A 26177-nucleotide genomic window follows, 5' to 3' on the forward strand; every position below is an offset into this window, starting at 1 on the left:
TCGTCGCTCCTGCGGTAGCACACATCGCTCCGTGTGACACCGCAGAAACGAGGAACCTCTCCTTACCTGCCTCCCAGCCGCTATGAGGAAGGAAAGAGGTGGGCGGGATGTTCCGGCCACTCATCTCCGCCCCTCCGCTGCTATTGGGCGGTCGCTCAGTGACGTCGCTGTGACGCCGCACGGACCGCCCCCTTAGAAAGGAGGCGGTTCGCCGGACACAGCGACGTCGCCGGGCAGGTAAGTATGTGTGACGGGTCTGGTCGGTGTTGTGCGGCATGGGCAGCGATTTGCCCGTGTCGCGCAACAGATGGGGGCGGGTACCCACACTAGCGATATCGGGACCGATATCGCAGTGTGTAAAGTAGCCTTTAGTCACATGACCAAGACTGTATCTGTGTCCCTACAACACACTTGAGACAAATGTGTGTGTGAGCCTGCATTGTGGGGTATATATAATATATTATAGAGCTGGGAAGGATCATTCTAAGCAGTGAGCTGTTCCAGTATTTGTAGGAAAATACCCAGTAGAAGCATCAAACACAGCACCAATACCTCCCATCAGTATTCCACCACAGTGCCATGTAACCCATGCCCTACACTCCCATCTACACCAATACTATACAGGCACAAACTAGTATATCTGACTAAAAGCCCCCAAAATATGAAGAACGGCCTATAGTTGAGTGTGGATATAAAATCTATGTGAGCAGAGCTAGAATAGAAATCACTGATCGCATTGAAGTCATTCTGACCATAAATCACCATGATATCAAGGTGAGGAGTTGTGTGTTACTGCTGGGAGGAAAGGGTTAACAGTGGAATATTAAGGTGCATTTCTGTGTGCAGTGTTACTAGTCAATGTAACAATTCAGTATGAGCTGCTCTTGGTGCCGGGGGAGGGAGATGCTCTCCTGAGCAAGATAGATGGGGAATGAACATGATATCTATATAGTGTAAGGCAGGGGGTCTCAAACCAGGTGATCATGTCTGATCAACTGGTTACATTATGTCTGATTACCTTGTCTAACAGTTTTTTCTCCCCTTTCTTTACCTTCCAGGTTCCCATAGTCACGTGAAATATCCCTGTTGCACTTGATTACGGCTCACTATTCACTATAGGATGTCTTATATCTAACATCACACTCTCACCCATCAGCACTCTATAGGTTTGTATAAGGTATGCGCTTACACATCCGGTCCTCCATAGGTATTTCCACTTATGTAACACTATCCCTATGATCACTCATAACTCATACCCTTGTAGTCAATTACAGCCTCCTCTCTCCCCCCCTCCCCTTCTCCCTTTCCATCTATAATTTTGCCAGTACAATATTAGTTTACATTAGGCACACACTCACATATTCCTTTCCTTAGTGATTTATTGTAATTCACATTCACATACAATTCTCTATGCCTGCCCCATTACTACATTCATACCTACTTGACCCTATCCTGATACCCCTTGTCTCACCTTGTTGGTCCCTACACCTGTTATCATGTCCTTTCCTGTGTCTGTCTTGTCACACAACACATTTTAGCATATAACTTGTGCTCCTTATTACCTGTCCTGCCTATTAGAATTATGTCCATTATGTCCATGCATGGCCCAATGAATCAAGTCTGTACTTCATATTCATGGTTTAAGCCTTTGGGTTCCAATGTGCCCAGAGTATATATCCAGAAAGATTCCCTTTCTTTGAGCTTCCTAATTCTATTGCCTCCTCTGCGTATGGCTTGGACATGTTCGATGACTTGGAATGTTAATTGGATCACTGTGTGATTATGCGTCACAAAATGGTGTGGGACTGGTAATAGAATCTGCTTACAATGTATTGTTGACTTGTGTTTAGCTCAAAGAAAGAGAATCTTTCTGGATATGTACTCTGGGCACATTAGAACCCAAGGGCTTAAACCGTGAATATGAAGTAAAGACTTGATTCATTGGGCCGTGCACCATGTCACCAAGTGTCCAATTGCATTGTCCAATGGCTCACAATGGTTATGCGTTTTCATTGGATGGATAATCGAAGCCATGTTTTTTTCCTTTCTGTTGGGTTTGTTGTGTGAGTAGCCTATAGGATTAAGTTGGTTACCGCAGGCAGTGGATTTAACTTCCTGTCTTTGGTCCAGTGGTAGATGGATTGTCTGGTCTATGAGCTGTTATTGGTTTGAATGCAGGTGAATGCCCATGGGCTGCTTATGACTGTGTAAAATAGTATTGATTCATGATGGATTTCAGACTACATGTAGATATCTTCAGTCTTTCTATCCACATCATTTAAATGAACATTATCCATGCAGCTTGAAATCCATCCAATAAGAGAAGCAACCTTGTACAACCAATCTGATAAGGGCACAGTATATCCTAAGGGAAGGTTATGGCGGATGCAGGAAGATGCGCACTACACCCTACCATGCTCAAACCAATGGTTATCAACCTGCTCAGGACTTTACCCCATATTCCAGATGTGGCCTTACAAGTGATTTATAGAGGGTTAACAATACGTTGGGATCACCGGATCTAATCTCCCTTTTTATACACCCTAAAATCTTGTTTGCTTTAGAATAAACAATAACATCATAAAGGTATAAGATGACGCCATTATTAGCGTCACCATACCGCTACTCTGCTTTCTAAAACGGTCTCTGCTCAAAACCAAACATGATGCATTGCAGGCGTAGCGCGATGAGTTGCAGCAAGAAACAGTAGTGGGTGTGGGTGATAACACACAGCCCAGCCTCGTCTCATCACAACGTGCAGTGGAGGACTATGACGAGGAGGAGGATGAAGACATGGAGCAAATCTCCGGCCAAATTGAGGATATGACATGCACACCAGTCATATCCTCGGTTCAGCGTGGCTGGCCAGAGGACAGGGTAGATGAGGAGGAGGAGGAGGAGGAGGAGGAGGACAGCATGTTCAGTCAACGTGTTGGTCAGGCTACTGAAGTCCTGGCTGTTAAGAGTCTGGCGCACATGGCTGACTTTATGGTAAGCTGCCTGTCTCGTGACCCTCGCGTTAAGAACATCTTGGCCGACAATCATTACTGGTTGGTAACACTGTTAGACCCACGCTACAAGGAGAACTTTATGTCTCTTATTCCCGAGGCGGAGAGGTCAACCAAAATGCAGCAGTTCCGGAAGGCCATAGTCACGGAAGTAGGCAAAGCATTCCCCTCACAAAACGCTAGCGGCATAGGTCAGGAATCAGTGGACAACCAAGGCGTACAGCCGAGAGAGGCACAAGTCCAATCCGCCAGAGGTAGGGGAACAGTCTTTAAGATGTGGGACAGTTTTCTCAGCCCCTCACGTACCACAGCCCCTGAGGTGCGGGGTAGTGCCACAAGAAATCCTAAGTTTGCCCAGATGCTCAAGGAGTACCTTGCAGATCGAACAACTGTACTCCGACATTCCTCTGTGCCTTACAATTATTGGGTATCCAAGGTGGACACGTGGCATGAATTGGCTCTCTACGCCTTGGAAGTCCTGGCCTGCCCTGCCGCTAGCGTTTTGTCAGAGCGTGTTTTTAGTGCCGCAGGTGGAATCATTACAGATAAACGCACCCGCCTGTCAACTGAAAATGCTGACAGGCTGACTCTGATCAAGATGAACAAGGGTTGGATTGGGCCAGACTTCACCACACCACCAGCAAATGAGAGCGGAATTTAAAGTTTGTAACGGGAATTTGCCATGTACCTCCAGTCACCCATGGGTACACACTTCTGGACTTTGGATAATCGCTGGACTGCTCCTCCTTCTCCTCATGCGCCACCATGATGACCGTTACAAGAGTTAGGCCTTTGTTTCAGGTATACCCCCAGTGGTAAATTTTTTCGCCCATTCTTTGCAGAATGGACATTACAACGACAGGAGACCCGCTCCTTTGCAATGGGAACAATGTTTTGAGGCCCTCATGCACGTCTCTATGCAGGGACAACGTGGAGCCTCCCAATTTTTGGCTGCCCTGCCAAAGGGCTATACTATAATACACCCACTTCCTGACAATGGACACTTAAAGTTTTGAGGCCCTCATGCACGTCTCTATCCAGGGACAACGTGGAGCCTCCCAATTTTTGGCTGCCCTGCCAAAGGGCTATACTACAAAAGACCCACTTCCTGACAATGGACACTTAATGTTTTGAGGCCCTCATGCACGTCTCTATCCAGGGACAACGTGGAGCCTCCCAATTTTTGGCTGCCCTGCCTAAGGGCTATACTATAATACACCCACTTCCTGACAATGGACACTTAATGTTTTGAGGCCCTCATGCACGTCTCTATCCAGGGACAACGTGGAGCCTCCCAATTTTTGGCTGCCCTGCCAAAGGGCTATACTACAAAAGACCCACTTCCTGACAATGGACACTTAATGTTTTGAGGCCCTCATGCACGTCTCTATCCAGGGACAACGTGGAGCCTCCCAATTTTTGGCTGCCCTGCCTAAGGGCTATACTATAATACACCCACTTCCTGACAATGGACACTTAATGTTTTGAGGCCCTCATGCACGTCTCTATCCAGGGACAACGTGGAGCCTCCCAATTTTTGGCTGCCCTGCCAAAGGGCTATACTATAATACACCCACTTCCTGACAATGGACACTTAATGTTTTGAGGCCCTCATGCACGTCTCTATCCAGGGACAACGTGGAGCCTCCCAATTTTTGGCTGCCCTGCCAAAGGGCTATACTACAAAAGACCCACTTCCTTCCAATGGGCACTTCAGGTTTACAGGCCCTCATGCACGTCTCTATCCAGGGACAACGTGGAGCCTCCCAATTTTTGGCTGCCCTGCCTAAGGGCTATACTATAATACACCCACTTCCTGACAATGGACACTTAATGTTTTGAGGCCCTCATGCATGTCTCTATCCAGGGACAACGTGGAGCCTCCCAATTTTTGGCTGCCCTGCCAAAGGGCTATACTACAAAAGACCCACTTCCTTCCAATGGGCACTTCAGGTTTACAGGCCCTCATGCACGTCTCTATCCAGGGACAACGTGGAGCCTCCCAATTTTTGGCTGCCCTGCCAAAGGGCTATACTACAAAAGACCCACTTCCTTCCAATGGGCACTTCAGGTTTACAGGCCCTCATGCACGTCTCTATCCAGGGACAACGTGGAGCCTCCCAATTTTTGGCTGCCCTGCCTAAGGGCTATACTACAATAGACCCACTTCCTTACAATGGGCACTTCAGGTTTACAGGCCATCATGCACGTCTGTATGCAGGGGCATTGGTGAACCTCACAATTTTGGACTGCCCTGGCAAAGGAAAATACTACAAAGACTCAGTTCCTCAAAATGGGCACATTAGACTCAGAGGCCTTTATGTACGTCTCTTCTCAGGGACATCGGAGTGCCACACAATGTTTTACGTAAAATCTTTCATGTATTGATCTCAAAAAGTAACATACATTAGCTCTATCTCACTATTGGGTATGTGCCCTTAACATTTCCGCTATGAAAAATCATTTTGGTGTCATTTTGGAAGGTTTTCTGGTGAGTCCGTAAAAATGGCGTAAAACGTGGACAAAATTATTCACAGCTGTGACTTTTGAGTGATAAATGCTTCAAGGGGTCTTCCCCATGCTGTTGCCATGTCATTTGAGCACTCTTCGGAGACTTTTGTGCCATTTTTAGGGTTTCTACATGCTGCCGGTGGTCATTTCACAAAAATACTCGGGTCTCCCATAGGATAACATTGGGCTCGGTGCTCGGGCCGAGTACACGAGTATCTTGGGAGGCTCGGCCCGAGCTTCGAGCACCCGAGCTTTTTAGTACTCGCTCATCACTACTAATAAACCTAAAAAATAAAAATAAATTGAATAAAAATCATGAATGTTGTGTTATAACAGGAAATTCGGTGTAAGAATGAATATCCGGGATGAGAGTTCAGCGAATGAGTTATAGAAATTGTTACAAAAAGGAGTGTGTACGGTTTATGCGTAAATTTTCAGAATGCGTACATGAAAATTATATGTATGTGAGAATGTCCCCCATGCTTTGTAAAAAGTTATTTATGAAAATGTAAATAAAATATATAAAAATGCCTAATTATTTATAATTTATGAGAAAGATATATATGTATGGAAGAATGTTATAAGGTGTCCAAGAACCATAAAGAAAAAGGGTGCATATATAATGTTAGAGGTCTAGAGTTCCACCAGGCTATATCACCCCTAAAGAAATAGAAAGAAGACCTTACTACCTGTGTACCCCAAAAAAAGCTATATTTCTTAGCCAGGATTATGGTGGAGATATGCACAAGTGAAATAAGAATATAAAGTAATACAATAAGATTATAAAACCAATATGTGTGCATTCATGCACCACCCGGTACGCTACCCTTGCCAAATTGTTCACTCTAGATCCCCACACGATCCATGAAGCCGTTCCCCCGGTCACACCGCCTGCTGCCGGTTCCCACTCATCCCTGGGGGAGTTAGGCGAGTGGTATCGAGAGCTACATGTCGGCACTGATGATACCCCCATACACCACAAGGAAGGGGTATACCGGGTGGTACAGGAGTATGAGCGGGTTTTTAGCAAGCACCCTCTAGATTTTGGGCAGATTAAAGGGGTTCAACACCACATCCCTACCGGTACACACTCCCCTATTAAAGAGAGATACAGGCCTATTCCCCCTGCGCACTACCAATGCGCCAAAGACATGTTGAGGAACATGAAGGAGGCAGAGGTTATTAGGGACAGCTGTAGTCCCTGGGCCGCTCCGTTGGTGCTGGTTAAGAAGAAGGATGGCACCATGCGGATGTGTGTGGATTACCGGAAGATTAACCAGATAACGCATAAGGATGCTTACCCTCTGCCCCGCATCAAAGAGTCCCTGGCCTCGCTGAGAACCGCTAACTACTTCTCCACCCTTGACCTCACCAGCGGGTACTGGCAGGTGGCCGTGGCACCGGAAGACCGAGAGAAGACTGCCTATGGGACCGTTTTGCTGTACTTGGATGATGTGATTGTGTACTCACAGACGTATGAAGCCCACCTGGAGCACCTAGCCGAGGTGTTCGCGTCCCTTGCCAAGTATGGGATGAAGTTGAAGCCCTCAAAGTGTCATCTGCTGAAACCCAGAGTGCAGTACCTAGGACATGTGGTTGGTGCGGAAGGTGTCGCCCCCAACCCCGAGAAGATCACCGCCATCCAAGACTGGCCGAGACCGACCACAGTGAGGGAAGTGAGGCAGTTTCTGGGCCTGGTGGGATATTACCGTCGCTTCATTAAGGGGTACACAAAGATGGCTGCCCCCATGCAAGACCTCCTCGTAGGACAGACCAAGGGTGGTAGATCCCTAGTAGCCCCATTGGTGTGGGAAGAAAAGCATGAGGAATCCTTCCGCCAGCTGAGAACAGCCCTGACCGGAGAGGAAATCCTAGCGTACCCTGACTACAGCCGCCCATTCATCCTCTACACCGACGCCAGCAATGTGGGCTTGGGGGCTGTTCTATCCCAGGTCCAAGACAGAAGGGAAAAGGTAATAGCTTATGCTAGCCGAAAACTCCGACCGACTGAGAGGAACCCTGAGAACTACATCTCCTTCAAGCTTGAGCTCTTGGCACTGGTGTGGGCTATCACCGAGCGTTTCCGCCATTACCTGGCAGCAGCCAAGTTCACCGCGTACACAGACAATAACCTGCTGACCCATCTAGATACGGCCAAGCTGGGCGCGTTGGAGCAGCGGTGGGTGACCAGGTTAGCCAACTACGATTTCACCATCAAGTACCGGGCCGGCCGTACCAACGTCAATGCCAATGCACTCTCCCGGATGCCCCACCTGTCGGAAGAGGGGCCAGAGGATGATGACCTCGAAGAGATCGAGTTGCCTGCATTTCACCGGCCATTCACTGAGAAGGTGCACGTCTACCAACAACGGGTGAACCTGGATCCGCTGCCCCGACAGGACTGGCAGGAAGCTCAGGACCAGGCACCTGCTGTCCGCCTGGTCAAGACTCTAGTGGAACAGGGTTCTGCTGGGATAGACCCTGCTGCCCCTGCCGAAGCCCAACGTCTGTGGCAAGAACGGACCCGGCTATACCTACACCAGGGGAAGTTGTATCGCGAGCTGATTAATCCAAAGACTCACGAGAAGATCCGCCAGCTGGTGATTCCCCAGGCTAAAGTGCCCACCGTCCTGCAAGCATACCATGATGGTGCAGTGCACTTCGGGTGGAAGAAGCTAGAGATGTTGTTAAGAGAGCGGTTCTATTGGAGTGGAATGCGGGAATCTGTGGAGGCCTGGTGCCGAGAATGTGGCCCTTGCGCATTGAGAAGGAAGGACGAGGCCAGCCAGAAGGCACCCCTACACCCGATCATTACACACCAACCGCTGGAGCTGGTTGCCCTTGACCATGTAAAGCTCACCCCCAGCCGAAGTGGGTACACCTACGCTCTGACCATCGTAGACCACTACTCGAGGTTCCTGGTGGTTGTCCCAGTTAAGGACTTAACCGGCCGCACCGCTGCTAAGGCTTTCCAGGCTTATTTCTGTTGACCGCATTGGTACCCGGAGAGGGTGCTTACCGACCAGGGTCCGGCCTTTGAAGCAGAGGTATTCCAGGAATTCTGCCAGTTGTACGGCTGCAAGAAAATCCGGACCACGCCTTACCACGCCCAAACCAATGGCATTTGTGAAAAGATGAACCACTTGGTCCTGGGCCTCCTCAAGACGTTACCACTGGAAGAGCGGAACCTGTGGCTGGAGAAGCTACCTGACCTGGTCGATATGTACAACAACATCCCTTCCAGCTCTACGAAATGCACTCCAGCACACCTGATGAGAGCTCGTCCCGGCCGGCTACCAGTGGATCTGGAAATGGACTTGGAAGCTTCAGAAGCACTCCTGTCGACAGCTGAATGGGACACTCGGCGGAGGACACAGTACCGACAGGTCCAGGAGTATGTTGAAAAGAACTTGTGCCGGAGTCGGGGACAACAGGAGCAGTGCTTCAACAAGAAGGCGCCTGCCGGTTCCTTCCAACCTGGGGATGTAGTGCTGAAGCGGAAAAGAAGGGCCCACAAGCTGGATGATCAATGGGAAAAAACCCCGTATGTAGTCCAGCCCACAGGATGGGAGAATGGGAAGGCCTACCAGATCAGCCGTGACCAGGGGGGGACTTTGGCCACGGTTTCCCGAGACCACCTGAAGAAGTGCCCACCAGCATTGAGAGTAGCGGATGAGGCTCCAGTTCCCAGTCCAGTGGAGAAGGAAAAAGAGGTAATCCACACCATGATGGGTGATTTTCCAGCAGACTGGCCTACACAGAACGGTGCGGTGATCCTTCCAGTGATACTGTTCCCACAACCCGTGGATGAAGAAATGATGGAAACGGTTAACCGCGAGCCAGTGCCCAGGGATGTACCTGTACCCAGCTCCCCTACGCCTCCGCCTGCCCCACATGATAGCAGGGAGGAGGAACTGACTGTTCCCTCTGCCCCACTGCCTGTCACCACTGACACTGGACCCCGAAGGTCCACTCGCTCCAACCTAGGTAGACCCCCACTTAGGTACAGGGAAACTACTCTTTAAAAGGGGGGGGCTTTATGTGTTGAGTGTACCAGTTTGAAAGTTTTAAATGATAAGTAAAGATGATCAACCTCTATAAATCACTTGTAAGGCTACATCTGGAATATGGGAACCAGTTTTGGGCTCCACATTTTAAAAAGGACATTCAGAAGTTAGAGTCAGTTCAAAGGTGGGCAACTAGACTACTACAAGGAATGGAAGGCCTCCCATATGATGACAAGTTGAAAAAGTTATTAAGTGATTATTGGCTGCAATGGGGCTTTCTGGCTGGTGCCAGCCTCTCTTCTTAGCACACAGGAACCACAATCCCTACACCATGCTTCAATGGATTCTCTCATCCCAGCCCAGTAAAACTACATATTTTACACAGTCATAAGCAGCCCATGGGCATTCACCTGCATTCAAACCAATAACAGCTCATAGACCAGACAATCCATCTACCACTGGACCAAAGACAGGAAGTTAAATCCACTGCCTGCGGTAACCAACTTAATCCTATAGGCTACTCACACAACAAACCCAACAGAAAGGAAAAAAACATGGCTTCGATTATCCATCCAATGAAAACGCATAACCATTGTGAGCCATTGGACAATGCAATTGGACACATGGTGACATGGTGCACGGCCCAATGAATCAAGTCTTTACTTCATATTCACGGTTTAAGCCCTTGGGTTCTAATGTGCCCAGAGTACATATCCAGAAAGATTCTCTTTCTTTGAGCTAAACACAAGTCAACAATACATTGTAAGCAGATTCTATTACCAGTCCCACACCATTTTGTGACGCATAATCACACAGTGATCCAATTAAGATTCCAAGTCATCGAACATGTCCAAGCCATACGCAGAGGAGGCAATAGAATTAGGAAGCTCAAAGAAAGGGAATCTTTCTGGATATATACTCTGGGCACATTGGAACCCAAAGGCTTAAACCATGAATATGAAGTACAGACTTGATTCATTGGGCCATGCATGGACATAATGGACATAATTCTAATAGGCAGGACAGGTAATAAGGAGCACAAGGGATATGCTAAAATGTGTTGTGTGACAAGACAGACACAGGAAAGGAGATGATAACAGGTGTAGGGACCAACAAGGTGAGACAAGGGGTATCAGGATAGGGTCAAGTAGGTATGAATGTAGTAATGGGGCAGGCATAGAGAATTGTATGCGAATGTGAATTACAATAAGTCACTAAGGAAAGGAATATGTGAGTGTGTGCCTAATGTAAACTAATATTGTACTGGCAAAATTATAGATGGAAAGGGAGAAGGGGAGAGGGGAGAGAGGAGGCTGTAATTGACTACAAGGGTATGAGTTATGAGTGATCATAGGGATAGTGCTACATAAGTGGAAATACCTATGGAGGACCGGATGTGTAAGCGCATACCTTATACAAACCTATAGAGTGCTGATGGGTGAGAGTGTGATGTTAGATATAAGACATCCTATAGTGAATAGTGAGCCGTAATCAAGTGCAACAGGGATATTTCACGTGACTATGGGAACCTGGAAGGTAAAGAAAGGGGAGAAAAAACTGTTAGACAAGGTAATCAGACAAACATGACAAATAAAAAACAAGGAAGAATGGAACTCCATACATACTGGAACCATATATAGTGTGAACACGAAAAAGAACCGGGCGTTAGAAAAAATGTGCACGGCCCAATGAATCAAGTCGGTTCTTCATATTCATGGTTTAAGCCCTTGGGTTCCAACGTGCCCAGAGTATATATCCAGAAAGATTCCCTTTCTTTGAGCTTCCTAATTCTATCGCCTCCTCTGCGTATGGCTGGGACATGTTCGATGACTTGGAATCTTAATTGGGCCACTGTGCGATTATGCGTCACAAAATGGTGTGGGACTGGTAATAGAATCTGCTTACAACGTATTGTTGACTTGTGCTTAGCACAAAGAAAGGGAATCTTTCTGGATATGTACTCTGGACACATTAGAACCCAAGGGCTTAAACCGTGAATATGAAGTACAGACTTGATTCATTGGGCCGTGCACCATGTCACCATGTGTGCAATTGCATTGTCCAATGGCTCACAATGGTTATGCGTTTTCATTGGATGGATAATCGAAGCCATGTTTTTTTCCTTTCTCTTGGGTTTGTTGTGTGAGTAGACTATAGGATTAAGTTAGTTACCGCAGGCAGTGGATTTAGCTTCCTGTCTTTGGTCCAGTGGTAGATTGATTGTTTGGTCTATGAGCTGTTATGGGTTTTAATCCAGGTGAATGCCCATGGGCTGCTTATAACTGTGTGAAATATGTAGTTTTACTGGGCTGGGATGAGAGAATCCATCGAAGCATGGTGTAGGGATTGTGGTTCCTGTGTGCTAAGAAGAAAGGCTGGCACCAGCCAGAAAGCCCCATTACAGCCAATAATCAACCGCTAGCCGCTGGAACTCGTTGCTCTAGATCATGTCAAACTCACACCAAGCAGGAATAGATACATTAGCCCACCATCCCACCCACAGAGCAACTTCTGCTGCGCAGCTGGCTTTCTAGGCAGCAGCGCTATCGTGATGTCAGCGGGGGACATTGTGACAAGCCAGTGTTCCGTCACTTCATGTTGTGCACTGTTCAAACGGAAAATACATCAACAGGCAGACTACAGAAAAGCTTACTAACAAAGGTTAGAGAGGGGCTTTCTCAGAGGGCTTTTTACAGTTTGTCTATTCCCAATTAGCCGTTTAAGTATGCTTAATGAAAGTACTAATTCTTTCATAGGCCGCCCATTCTTAGTATTTGACGTTCCTTATATTGCGGTATCAGGCTTCGCAGCAGGTTGCAAAACATTCATCACCCATGACTGTCCCCAATTGGGCTCAGAAGCTAAATGTCTATCATGACCTCTCTTTTTGAAAGTCCAAGAGCAAGCAAACTCTTCCTCCAGGAGAGGGAGCCAACAGATCACTAAAGACATCATCATTGCTCAAAGAAAACACCGAAAAACAATGGAAGCTTTAATTGGAGTGGAATCTGATAGACAGCACCTGATGCCAAGTCTGCATCTTCTAACACCTGCAGTCACTGCAGCAGCTGAATCCAATGTGTCCAAAAGGGATCTATTCTATTCAATTGCAAATGATCTAGATAAGACTGAGAATAAGATACTGCACGGGACATAGCAGAGTTGGTCAAGTTGAGTGGAGATGAGTTTGCTATTTGGCACAGCTTTTGCATCAATAAAGCAAGTAAAAGGTGTGAAAGATAAAAAAAAGGGTGAAAGTGTGAAAAGTGAATTGGCCAAATTGAGGTGCATATAAAGTTTTTGCTTTCTTTCAATTCACTAATGGGGCTCATTTGAATCAGGTGAATTGAGTTCTGCTTTTGGAAACTGGGTTAAGAAGGGGTGCACCGGTCCTGGAGGTACTGCAATACCAGGTCAATGCGTGGAGTGGACAGAGCAAGATTTTTTCCATCTCCTTGTTCTAAAAATCCATTTAATATATGGTCCCCAGAGAGGGGACGTATCAGATATTAAACTGATAAGAACAGATTTAATTTTTTTTTTTTCTGTTTATCAGTAGGACTTCAAAATAACAAAGGTGATCGCCTCCCGTTGCCTGGGAACCGTCCAGGCACAAGAGGGCTATGTGTCACCAGAAGGCGCACACACTTCCTCAAGGCCGGCAGACGTGCAATCCCAGGCACCTTCCAGTACCGACCAAGGTAGCGTCCTCCGAAACTACACTTGATCTTAGCCAAAAGGCCGAGAAGCTATAACCCGAATTGGTTACGGCCTTGAGTGGCACCCTGGCCTATACCGGACACATCTTAGGGAGAGGGAGACAAACCCACGCCTACAGAAGACATTTTGTCACCCAAGCCAACCCTTGAAAAGGCTGTTTTGCAGAGCAAAAACAAGAAGAATGATGCTTTTTGCAGCCGCCGCCCACTGCAATTAATCTGAATAACTCCTCCTCCTCCAAGCACCTCCCCTCCCCCTTGCAGTCTTTCCAATTCATGATACAAAAAGACGGACGGACAGGACAGGACAGGACAGGCTGCCTGACTTTCCGTCACTGCCACCCTTTGCCATCCTTGCCCGTAGAAAGCCCTTTCATCATCCCCAAACCCTAATCTTTTCCCTTCCCTTCCCAGCTGCGTCTCACTCCCTTTCATTAGGAAGTGAGCGCAGCCTTTTCTCCGTTCTGCACATGCGCGACGTTAAACACAAATGCGCAGGCGTGCGTTCCATTAGCCTCACTGCATTCCACTCCCATACAGGAAGTGGGCACAGCTATTACTACGGTCGCACATAAAAGAACCCACGGCCACCACTGCACACAGCTGACTCCACCACAGGACACCCACTTCTACACCAACGCAGGTAAGACAGGATCGGCACCTCTATGCTCCCGTTACAATCAGGCTCAGTCACCATGTGATAACGCTCTCAACTCTTTAGTTGCAGGCTCCCCTTGCTTCACCTCCACTGGCTGTGCTGCCATTTCCTCTCCCACCTGGAAGGTATACTTTATTCCACTATTTTCCTGTTTCTCTCTTCCCCCTTTTCCCATAACCTACTTTTATCTGCATTTGTGGGGTATCTATATGCTATTTACATCATAGTTTTATTCATTAATATGGAAGGGAAGAGTGCCCATGAGAGTGTTGAACTGCGGAGAGCAAGAGATTAAGCTGCTCCGATTTGCCACCATTGATAAGCTGTTCTCAGTAGATACACATGCTATCCAAACAGCAGCATCCACCATTGCTTCAGCCCACCCATTCAGTGACAGCTCACCAAGTCAGCCAGAGGAGTGGTGTAAGGAATTACACGTAGGCACTGACTCCACACCTTCACATCACAAGAAGGGGGTCTACAGGCTAGTGCAAGAATACGAGCAAGTCTTCAGCAAACATCCGCTAGACTTTTGAAGAATAAAAGGGGTCAAACACTACATCCCCACAAGTGCACACCCACCCATCAAAGAGAGATATAAGCCAAAACTACCTGCACATTACCAGTGTACCAAGGACATGTTGAGCAACATGAAGGAGGCTGGGGTTATCCGTGACAGTTGTAGCCTCTGGGCAGCTCCGTTGGTCCTGTTAAAGAAGAAGGACAGCACCACTCCCCTGTATTGAGGAATAGCTAGCTGCATTGAGAACTGCAAATTATTTTTCTACCCTTGATCTCACTAGTCGCTATTGGCAAGTGTCCGTTGCTGAGGCAGACCGGGAGAAGACCGCCTTTGCCACCCCGATGGGTCTCTGCGAGTTCAAAAGCATGCCCTTCGAGCTGTGCAATTTGCCAGGAACCTTCCAGAGGCTGATGGAATGCTGCTTGGGACACCGAAACTTTGAAACGGTACTGCTATACCTTTATGATGTTATTGTTTATTCTAAAGCAAACAAGATTTTAGGGTGTATAAAAAGGGAGATTAGATCCGGTGATCCCAACGTATTGTTAACCCTCTATAAATCACTTGTAAGGCCACATCTGGAATATGGGGTAAAGTCCTGAGCAGGTTGATAACCATTGGTTTGAGCATGGTAGGGTGTAGTGCGCATCTTCCTGCATCGGTAAAAGCTGCAGAAGTCCTTGAAGATTTCCGCTTCAAAGGCAGTGCCTTGATCTGTGAGGACTCTCTCTGAGTAGCCATGAGGTCTGCATAAGTGTGCTTGGAAGACCTTCGCTGCAGTATGGGCCATTAGATCTTTGACTTGTACCACAACCATAAATCTCGAGTAGTTGTCTACCATCGTAAGTGCATACGTGAGCTCGCCTCGATATTCTGCAACAAAACTCCCTTTTTCGATTTCAGTTTCAGCAAACACTCCTCTTCCTGTAGAAAATATTTATCATTACCTAAGACAGTCATTCTAATGCATGACAATATTAAGGCAATTTAGTTAAAACTTGTTTTAACTCACCTTTAAGGGGATTGATGTATTTCATGGTCAATCCAGGTTTGTCAGTGATGGCACTGACATAATGTATGGCGTCTTTTTCGGGCGTTATCCTTTGCCTTTTCATTGTGAAAATCCAGTTGCCTATATCAAAGCAAATTCTACTACTTGTAAAGTATGCAGAAAATGAAATGTAGAACATATAACATCAACTGCTTAGGAACGCATCATAGGTTTGTACTTAAAATGATATTGTCATGTTCTAGTCATAATGCAAGCTGGACATTTTTCATGTTACCCTGTAATCGCCGGCCTGTTCTAATGCTCAAAAGCCAAGATATAGGCTCAGCTGCTAAGGCTTCCCTCTGCCTTCTGAATGAAACTTGAATATGTCTGGCTCACTGTGTATATAGCAGGTGCTCAGAAAAAATAAGAGTCAATTCAATAGAAATAGCTCTGGCACACTATAGTGATCAATAACGTAAGAAAAGAACTCTTGGAATGCTGAAAATTCTTTATTTGTGCAAAAGGATAATTCATCCAACGTTTCGACCTTGTTTTTAGGTCTTTATCAAGGATAAAGTTATCTAAGATCATAAAGGGTTACAAAACCATATAAACACGTAATTAGTACATAGTACAACATAACAGTACAATATATTGCTACTTGAGAGTACAATGGGTCAAATGACCATGATGCACATACAAAAAATTTTTCCAAAGCCATAGTGAAAACATTTGTACTGAGGAAAGAAAATTTCCACATGACCTATCTGGAGAAACATTCTGGATCAAACAACCAAAAATAGTCAAGCAGGTAAATACACACCTATATGGATAACAGGATGATATGTGTTCAATTGTATAGCGTCATTGCCATTAAGGTACAAATGGAAAACTTGCAATCCTATATAGTGAAGGAAATGAACACATATCATATCAAAGAACACAGGAACATGGGTGTGAGAAAAACCTCAATGTTTATACTTTGTTCTTTATAATGGTGTGAACATGTATATGTCTCAGTACCTTATGCACTTGAGAATTCTAGTGAGTAGATGATGAAAGCCTATTTCAGAACTGGAATCGGTAAATAATTGTAGGTGGAATCTAAATGAAAAGATGGTACAAGTGTTATCATGACACGTGGGCTATAACACAATGGACCGTGTGACAAAGAAGAAAGGAGAGAAAGAAGAGGAAGAAAATGCAACTACCTGTAACATTACGTGATAGTCACTGGTAAGTATCACTTGACAATTCAAGTGAAAAAGGATTCCTTTATTAAAGGGTTCTCAGTCGCCTCAGGATCATGAAATACTAGGGTAAATGATATGAGAATGGGTAAGAAGCACCACTAAAGGAAATATGAGATGCAGGACATATATCTATAAACCCCTGAACTACATGATAGAAATAAAAAGAAGAAAAAAGAAAAAAAAGAAGAAAGAAGAAGAACACATAGAATGCGGAAAGAGAATGGGTACAACTACCTGAGTTACTGCAGGGAGGCCCCTGGTTGGTATTGTGAGGGTTAGTGGAATTCCTTCACTGAAGGGTTCTCAGTTGCCTCAGGTTCGTGAAAAATGCTATAGACAAATAATGCCCGGAGAAAAGGGGTTCATATACAGCGAATAATGGTAATACAAGGTACATGTGTCACATGTAATAGTATATATATATATATTGTACTAAGCTCTACACCAGAAATAGAAAGTAGTCCCTCTGCCTTCTGTCTAGGTGCCCTGAGTTATGTCCTGTAAACTGTCACAGCGACCCAGACACACATGTGTAGTAGGGGAATATCCCTGCTGAGATGCCAGTGCTAGAGCACTCGTTTGCTGTGGAGTTGAACGCTATGTGAGCAGTTCTTACCTTCAATGAGCAGAAGTCTCTTTTTTCAGATTTCAATATCTCTGTGGGTATCTGGCAGAAATATGGAATACTCTTTACTGCTAAGACCCTGTACACCACTCCCACTAAAGGGGGCTTTACACGCTGCGACATCGCTAATGCGGAGTCGTTGGGGTCACGGAATTTGTGACGCACATCCGGCCGCATTAGCGATGTTGCTGCGTGTGACACCGATGAGCGATTTTGCATCGTTGCAAAAACGTGCAAAATCGCTCATCGGTGACATGGGTCTCCATTCTCGATTATCGTTACTGCAGCAGTAACGATGTAGTTCGTCGCTCCTGCGGCAGCACACATTGCTCCGTGTGACACCGCAGAAACGAGGAACCTCTCCTTACCTGCCTCAAAGCCGCTATGAGGAAGGAAGGAGGTGGGCGGGATGTTCCGGCCACTCATCTCCGCCCCTCCACTGCTATTGGGTGGTCGCTCAGTGACGTTGCTGTGACGCCGCACGAACCGCCCCCTTAGAAAGGAGGCGGTTCGCCGGTCACAGCGACGTCGCCGGGCAGGTAAGTATGTGTGACTGGTTCTGTTCGGTGTTGTGCAGCATGGGCAGCAATTTGCCCGTGTCGCGCAACAGATGGGGGCGGGTACCCACACTAGCGATATCAGGACCGATATCGCAGTGTGTAAAGTAGCCTTTAGTCACATGACCAAGACTGTATCTGTGTCCCTACAACACACTTGAGACAAATGTGTGTGTGAGCCTGCATTGTGGGGTATATATAATATATTATAGAGCTGGGAAGGATCATTCTAAGCAGTGAGCTGTTCCAGTATTTGTAGGAAAATACCCAGTAGAAGCCTCAAACACAGCACCAATACCTCCCATCAGTATCCCACCACAGTGCCATGTAACCCATGCCCTACACTCCCATCTACACCAATACTATACAGGCACAAACTAGTATATCTGACTAAAAACCCCCAAAATATGAAGAACGGCCTATAGTTGAGTGTGGATATAAAATCTATGTGAGCAGAGCTAGAATAGAAATCACTGATCGCATTGAAGTCATTCTGACCATAAATCACCATGATATCAAGGTGAGGAGTTGTGTGTTACTGCTGGGAGGAAAGGGTTAACAGTGGAATATTAAGGTGCATTTCTGTGTGCAGTGTTACTAGTCAATGTAACAATTCAGTATGAGCTGCTCTTGGTGCCGGGGGAGGGAGATGCTCTCCTGAGCAAGATAGATGGGGAATGAACATGATATCTATATAGTGTAAGGCAGGGGGTCTCAAACTCGGCTGGGTGTATGGGCCGCACAGAGGAAAAAAATAATGTGGGGGGCTGCATTCTTTGCAGGACAAAGTGACATTTTTATTGGTACCATATATATATTTTTTTTTCACACACCTTTGGATGACTGATTTTCAACATTTTTCACTTGTTTATTATAACAAATGTGCACATTCTTTGGTTAAATCTAAAAAAAAAAAATTGATGTTAAAAAAAAGTTATGCCTTATTTTGTTTTTTTTACAGTTTATCCCTTTCTTTTAACTAATAGTGTTACAATTATGACGCTAGCGTTTTGTGAAGGGAATGCTTTGCCTACTTCCGTGACTATGGCCTTCCAGAACTGCTGCATTTTGGCTGACCTCTCCGCCTCGGGAATAAGAGACATAAAGTTCTCCTTGTAGCGTGGGTCTAACAGTGTTACCAACCAGTAATGATTGTCGGCCAAGATGTTCTTAACGCGAGGGTCACGAGACAGGCAGCTTACCATAAAGTCATCCATGTGCGCCAGACTCTTAACAGCCATCACTTCAATATCCAGACCAACACGATGACTGAACATGCTGTCCTCCTCCTTCTCCTCCTCCTCCTCCTCATCTACCCTGTCCTCTGGCCAGCCACGCTGAACTGAGCATATGACTGGTATGCATGTCATATCCTCAATTTGGTCGGAGAGTTGCTCCATGTCTTCATCTTCCTCCTCGTCATAGTCCTCCACTGCACGTTGTGATGAGACGAGGCTGGGCTGTGTGTTATCACCCACACCCACTACTGTTTCTTGCTCCAACTCATCGTGTTCCGCCTGCAATGCATCATGTTTGGTTTTGAGCAGAGACCGTTTTAGAAGGCAGAGAAGCGGTATGGTGACGCTAATAATGGCGTCATCGCCGCTCACCATCTTGGTGGAGTCCTCAAAGTTTTGGAGGATGGTACATAGGTCGGACATCCATCTCCACTCCTCAGGTGTTATGTGTGGAGTTTGACCCATTTCCCGATGGCTTAGGTGATGCAGGTACTCAACAATTGCCCTCTTCTGCTCACATATCCTGATCAACATGTGCAGAGTTGAATTCCAATGCGTGGGGACATCACACACCAGTCTGTGAGCCGGAAGATGCAAATGACGCTGAAAGCCGGCAAGGCCGGCTGAAGCAGTAGGTGACTTTCGAAAATGTGCAGACAGGCGGCGAACTTTTACCAGCAGATCAGACAGCTCTGGGTATGAGTTTAGAAACCGCTGAACCACGAGGTTGAGCACATGGGCCACGCATGGAACATGTGTCAGCTGGCCTCGCCTCAAAGCCGCCACCAGGTTCCGGCCATTGTCACACACAACCTTTCCTGGCTTTAGGTTCAGAGGTGTGAGCCAGTGATCTGCATGCTGTTTTAGAGCTGTCCACACCTCTTCTGCATTGTGGGGTTTGTCACCTATGCAGATTAGCTGCAGCACAGCCTGTTGCCGCTTCGCCGAGGCAGTGCTGCAGTGCTTCCAGCTTGGGACTGGTGTGGAGGGTAAAGTGGATGAGGATGCGCAGGAGGAGGAGGAGGCTGAAGAGCATGACATTCCGGAGCTGTAGAGTGTGGGTGAAACCCTGACTGAGGTAGGGCCTGCAAACCTTGGTGTGGGAAGGACTTGTTCCGTTCCTCGCTCAAACTGGGTCCCAGCTGGGCTGGGCTGGGTCCCTACCCAGCTGGGTAGGGCGTTGTGGGGGGTTTGTCTATCTCCGTTTGAGGTGAGTTTGTTTAAGTTAGCCTTTTCTTTGGCGTTTTTTGGAGCCCTGCGGGTTGGGGAGTTGGTATCGCCCAGTAAGGCGTTCCCCGGGGGCTTGGATTGGGGTGACATTATGTCAGTGGAAAACGGAGTTGAATTTTGGATTAGGAAATCGAAAACTGATCAGAGAGGTGTGGGTAGACTAGTCCGTTTGGGGATGGTTGTGGCATCTGATATGTGCCCGTTCAAGTGTCTCGGGAATTTTCAACAGATCCGTCCGAAGGTGGATGGCCCCTTATTACATATATCTTTTTATCGAGATACCAATTTGTGAGTGTTTTTAGGGCATGTTTGAAGTCGTTGGGGTTAGATCCGAAGTCTTTCGGATTGGGGCAGCGACGGAGGCCTCTATATGCGGCCTACCGGAGGAGACAGTTAAGCAGATTGGTAGGTGGAAGTCGCAGCGCTTTAAGTCGTATGTACGTCCCCAGGTGGTTGTTGGCAATTGAGGGGAAAAGGGGGGGGTATTAGGGTATTAGGGTAGCAATGGGGGGGGTGAGAGTGTGTGTTTTTTGTCAATTTGGTTTGGTGAGGCAATAAAATGGTGTCGTCTGTACATTTTGTATTGCAGAAGCACCCCCCCTTCCTTCCCTGGTCTGGATCCTTGGCCACTCTTATGTGTATTGGGGAGCCCGACGAGCGGACGCGAGATGGAACTGGAGACAGCTAGGTTTTGAGAAGGACCTGGCTCTCGTGCGATGGCTCGGTGTTCGGGGGTTAGGGTGCAGGAGGTGCATAGATACGCCCGGTTGGACAGACCTCCTGACATCTTAGTGTTGCATGCCGGGGGGAATGATTTGGGTGGGCGTCCTTTTCGAATCTTGATAAAGGACATCAAACATGATTTGTTACGGTTATGGGCGTCGTTTCCAGGTCTAACGATAGTCTGGTCAGAGATAGTAGCGAGAAAGAGTTGGCAGAAAGCGCGGTCAGTTGACAGGTTGAACAAGGCGCGGGCGAAGGTTAATAGGGCGATCTCGAAGTTTGTTAGTCGGAACGGGGGTATAGCAATACGGCATGTTGAGTTGGAAAGGACGGAAGAGGAATTTTGGTTGGCTGACGGGGTACACCTTAATGCGGTGGGAACTGACTTATGGGCTCTTGGCTTGCAGGGAGGTATTGAGAGGGCCCTTTGCTTGCGGGGGGTCTCAGGCACTTGAAGGGTTTCAAGGTGCCTTCGTTGTGGTGTTGTTTATTGGTGGGTCCTTGAAGTTGGTTTAAAATTGGTTCGGGGATTCATCCGGGTATGGATCCCCTCATTGGCAGAATTGATGGTCCCCTGGTGATTTTGGGGGGGAACCCCGACGGGGTATGTCGGGGCCCCTGGGGGTGTGGTTGGGGTTGACGGAGGATTAACCCTTATAATTTGGTGCTCCTGAGCCAGTGTGGGTAACGGCTGGGAGCAAGTTGAGGTTTTTTATTGCTCGGTTATGGGAATCACCAGGGTTTTGGTAGCTTCAAGGACCTTACCACATTGCAAATTTAATTGGTTATGTATTCTTGTTAATAAAATGGCTGCTATGGCCAAAATTATCCAAAGATAAATTTGTGTCTGTGTAATTACTTTTAAATAAGAAATGGGAATGGAGGTGTGGGGTATGAAAGGAAGACCGGAGTCAACAATTCCAGGGTCAAGCATGTTTATTTGCGTAAGCTTCGTTCCAGGGTAGAAAGGGTAAGAGTGCCTTTCAGAATTCGAAGTGGTCAGACTGTACGGACCACCAAGAACTGCAGGAGAGCTTGAACATCTTCCCATGGATTTGCGACATCCTCCCTCATCAGTTACGTAGGTAAGCAGGTTCTCAGCATTGCAGCCCATTTGTTGTCTTAAGTTAGTTAAGCGGGGTTAACTAACCTGTCAGTTCAGCCTCAGGTCTAAAGCAGAGGCCTGGACTCCACTCCTTACTCCTCACTCCACAACTCTCCTTAAAAACAACTGACTCCTTTTTCCTGCCCTGGGGTCTCCAGACCCCTAGGTGGGCGTTTCCTTCCGTCTGGTCCTGCCCACTGGTGTGCCTGTCTTTCCCTAGGGGAGGTGACTAGGGTTTTCTGGTTGGCTTTGTGTGACTTAGGTGAGGGAAGTTGTTATGCGGGGGCCTATGTGTGACTATCTGCAGTGTCAGGGCGTCACATATGTATGTGTGTATGTCTGCTAAAGGAATCCGCACCGTCATATTTACAAACACAAAATTTTGCAGACACCTCATGTGACTCAGGGAACGTTGTAGACTATGTTTTAACAGGAATATTTAACCTTTACAGTTACTCTCCAAAAAACCTGCCTCCATTAAACTGAATGGAGGTGGGAGCTGCAAGTTATTAATAGCAGCTGTGATTGGTTGCTATAGGAACAAAGGACATTCATAGTATAAGAAGCTTATGTGTGAGATAATATGATGTCAGTGGGGAGACAGATAGAGAGAGACAGACACAGACTGAGAGACAAACAGACAGAGACAGATAGGCATAGACAGACAGGGAAAGAGACAGAGACAAACAGACAGAGGCAGACAGGGAAAGAGACAGACAGAGATAGACAGGGAAAAAAGGCAGACAGACAGAGACAGAGAAAGAGACAGAGGCAGATAGGGAAACAGACAAAGACAAACATACAGAGACAGGCAGGAGAAAAGGCAGACCGACAGGGAAACAGACAGACAGGGGAAGAGACAGACAGAGAGAGACAGACAGATAGAGACAGACAAAGAAATACAGAGATAGACAGGGAAAGAGACAAACGGGGAATGAGTCAGACAGAGAGAGACAAAGAGAGACAGGCAGAGAGAGACAGGGAAAGAGACAGACAGGGGAAGAGACAGACAGAGACAGACAAAGAAATACAGAGACAGACAGGGGAAGAGACAGACAGGGGAAGAGACAGACAGGGGAAGAGACAGACAGACAGGGAAAGAGACAGACCTGGAAAAGAGACAGACCTGGAAAAGAGACAGACAGACATAGAAACAGACAGCCACAAAGAGAGAAAGACAGACAGACACAGAGAGACAGACAGAGATAGAGAGACAGAGAGACATGGATAGAGATAGAGACACACAGAGACAGACAGATGACAGAGACTGGGAGAGAGACAGACAGAAGCATAAATCCCTAACTAAAACTTAACATTTAATGATAGTTTTAAAAGGTAAAAAAACACAAATCATGTAAATAGCATGACTCTCTTCTGTGCATAGAGTCAAAATTTTGTGTTTGTAAATATGACGGTGCGGATTCCTTTAGCAGACATACACACATACATATGTGACGCCCTGACACTGCAGGTAGTCACACATAGGCCCCCGCATAACAACTTCCCTCACCTAAGTCACACAAAGCCAACCAGAAAACCCTAGTCACCTCCCCCAGGGAAAGACAGGCACACCAGTGGGCAGGACCAGACGGAAGGAAACGCCCACCTAAGGGTCTGGAGACCCCGGGGCAGGAAAAAGGAGTCAGTTGTTTTTAAGGAGAGTTGTGGAGTGAGGAGTAAGGAGTGGAGTCCAGGCCTCTGCTTTAGACCTGAGGCTGAACTGACAGGTTAGTTAACCCCGCTTAACTAACTTAAGACAACAAATGGGCTGCAATGCTGAGAACCTGCTTACCTACGTAACTGATGAGGGAGGATGTCGCACATCCATGGGAAGATGTTCAAGCTCTCCTGCAGTTCTTGGTGGTCCGTACAGTCCGACCACTTCGAATTCTGAAAGGCACTCTTACCCTTTCTACCCTGGAACGAAGCTTACGCAAATAAACATGCTTGACCCTGGAATTGTTGACTCCGGTCTTCCTTTCATACCCCACACCTCCATTCCCATTTCTTATTTAAAAGTAATTACACAGACACAAATTTATCTTTGGATAATTTTGGCCATAGCAGCCATTTTATTAACAAGAATACATAACCAATAAAATTTGCAATGTGGTAAGGTCCTTGAAGCTACCAAAACCCTGGTGATTCCCATAACCGAGCAATAAAAAACCTCAACTTGCTCCCAGCCGTTACCCACACTGACTCAGTAGCACCAAATGGTTAGGGTTAATCCTCCGTCAACCCCAACCACACCCCCAGGGGCCCCGACATACCCCGTCGGGGTTCCCCCCCAAAATCACTAGGGGACCATCAATTCTGCCAATGAGGGGATCCATACCCGGATGAATCCCCGAACCAATTTTAAACCAACTTCAAGGACCCACCAATAAACAACACCACAACGAAGGCACCTTGAAACCCTTCAAGTGCCTGAGACCCCCCGCAAGCAAAGGGCCCTCTCAATACCTCCCTGCAAGCCAAGAGCCCATAAGTCAGTTCCCACCGCATTAAGGTGTACCCCGTCAGCCAACCAAAATTCCTCTTCCGTCCTTTCCAACTCAACATGCCGTATTGCTATACCCCCGTTCCGACTAACAAACTTCGAGATCGCCCTATTAACCTTCGCCCGCGCCTTGTTCAACCTGTCAACTGACCGCGCTTTCTGCCAACTCTTTCTCGCTACTATCTCCGACCAGACTATCGTTAGACCTGGAAACGACACCCATAACCGTAACAAATCATGTTTGATGTCCGTTATCAAGATTCGAAAAGGACGCCCACCCAAATCATTCCCCCCGGCATGCAACACTAAGATGTCAGGAGGTCTGTCCAACCGGGCGTATCTATGCACCTCCTGCAACACCCTGTTCCACCCTAACCCCCGAACACCGAGCCATCGCACGAGAGCCAGGTCCTTCTCAAAACCTAGCTGTCTCCCGTTCCATCTCGCGTCCGCTCGTCGGGCTCCCCAATACACATAAGAGTGGCCAAGGATCCAGACCAGGGAAGGAAGGGGGGGTGCTTCTGCAATACAAAATGTACAGACGACACCATTTTATTGCCTCACCAAACCAAATTGACAAAAATCACACACTCTCACCCCCCCCATTGCTACCCTAATACCCCCCCCTTTTCCCCTCAATTGCCAACAACCACCTGGGGACGTACATACGACTTAAAGCGCTGCGACTTCCACCTACCAATCTGCTTAACTGTCTCCTCCGGTAGGCCGCATATAGAGGCCTCCTTCGCTGCCCCAATCCGAAAGACTTCGGATCTAACCCCAACGACTTCAAACATGCCCTAAAAACACTCACAAATTGGTATCTCGATAAAAAGGACCCATCCTCGTGACATAATAAGGGGCCATCCACCTTCGGACGGATCTGTTGAAAATTCCCGAGACACTTGAACGGGCACATATCAGCAATGCGTGGGGACATCACACACCAGTCTGTGAGCCGGAAGATGCAAATGACGCTGAAAGCCGGCAAGGCCGGCTGAAGCAGTAGGTGACTTTCGAAAATGTGCAGACAGGCGGCGAACTTTTACCAGCAGATCAGACAGCTCTGGGTATGAGTTTAGAAACCGCTGAACCACGAGGTTGAGCACATGGGCCACGCATGGAACATGTGTCAGCTGGCCTCGCCTCAAAGCCGCCACCAGGTTCCGGCCATTGTCACACACAACCTTTCCTGGCTTTAGGTTCAGAGGTGTGAGCCAGTGATCTGCATGCTGTTTTAGAGCTGTCCACACCTCTTCTGCATTGTGGGGTTTGTCACCTATGCAGATTAGCTGCAGCACAGCCTGTTGCCGCTTCGCCGAGGCAGTGCTGCAGTGCTTCCAGCTTGGGACTGGTGTGGAGGGTAAAGTACTGATGGGGTGGGTGTCTGTGTGGCCCAATTTTTGGAAAAAAGGGAGACTCCGCTTGGAGTAACCCTTGCTTGCTGTGTTTTTAAAAGAAGCCAAGATGAACAGAGCTGGGATCAGGAAAGACTTTGCTACCTACCCCGGTGTCATCCTGGG

The 26177-nt window shown here is 47.2% G+C and overlaps 1 pseudogene; it reads right to left on the reverse strand.

The window, feature by feature from the left end:
• Nucleotides 1-12902: 12902 nt before the first annotated feature.
• Nucleotides 12903-13108, reverse strand: LOC142255539 (U2 spliceosomal RNA; annotated as a pseudogene).
• Between the last annotated feature and the right edge of the window lie 13069 nt (nt 13109-26177).

The sequence above is a fragment of the Anomaloglossus baeobatrachus genome, chromosome 10, assembly GCF_048569485.1.
Source record: "Anomaloglossus baeobatrachus isolate aAnoBae1 chromosome 10, aAnoBae1.hap1, whole genome shotgun sequence".
Lineage (NCBI taxonomy): Eukaryota > Metazoa > Chordata > Amphibia > Anura > Aromobatidae > Anomaloglossus > Anomaloglossus baeobatrachus.